The sequence below is a fragment of the Atta colombica genome, unplaced genomic scaffold (assembly GCF_001594045.1).
Source record: "Atta colombica isolate Treedump-2 unplaced genomic scaffold, Acol1.0 scaffold125, whole genome shotgun sequence".
Taxonomy (NCBI): domain Eukaryota; kingdom Metazoa; phylum Arthropoda; class Insecta; order Hymenoptera; family Formicidae; genus Atta; species Atta colombica.
In genome coordinates, this window is record NW_017259212.1 from 3,098,025 (window position 1) to 3,099,109 (window position 1,085).

Below are 1,085 nucleotides of genomic sequence, written 5' to 3' on the forward strand. Positions count from 1 at the left end.
TATATATATATATATAGTTCTAAAGTTATCTTATTTAATTATTTATTGAGATATGCTCAATATTTTTTATAAAAATTCTGTAGTTATATATACAGAATCTTGTTATTGAAAAGAATAATTATGATTTAAATCGTTTTCTAATCATTACAAGTTCTAAATGAATGAATAATTACGAAAAATGTTTTTGTTATATTGATGAAATAATGAAATGATGAAAATACGACATTTTTTATATGAAATAATGAAAATATGACAATTTTGATATTATGATTTATTTGCCAGTATTTTCTTCGTCATAAAAACTTAAATCCTCGATAAACAAATCATTTGAATAAAAATGGAGCAAGTTCCATATGAATACCAAATGATAGTATTTTGTTTTAAAATAAAAATATAATTAAAGCATATTCTACATTTCATACACGAATAATTTTTTGTTTTGTATTCCTCTTCTAATGATGATACGTTATTATATACGTATTACATCTCGTACACACGCAAATATTATAAGATTACATATAAGTACATATTATAAAATACAAATATGTGATACTATTTATTTTTATTATTTAAATAATTCAATTTTAAACAAACACATTAACATATATCTTTTTGCTTTGACCTTTTACAGTATTTGCTTCAACAGAAGTGTGAAAGGCAATGTCTCTCTCTTTCTCTCTCTCTCTCTCTCTCTCTCTGTCGAATCTCTTTTCACTCCCTCTCATTAGTCTAACCATTCATTATTAAAGAGCAAATAAAAGCACTGTTGCATTAATCCCCACTTATGAGGAAATCGGCTTCTGCCAAATTGATTAAATTTTTAATATGTGATTGTTTTTATGATTCTGATCAAATCTCAATGCGTGATCTCAGAAAAACTCAATTTTTACAATTACGAAGCATTAAATTGTTCAAAATCGTATATTTTATAGAAATTTTATTTTTCGTATTTTTAAAATATTTTTTACAAACTTCTTTCTTTTCTACAACAATTCTTAACAAAGCAAAACTTAAAGGAGCTTAGTCTAAAAAAGATAAATTAATAGTTTTTAATAATCCATATAATAACTATAATAATAATTATT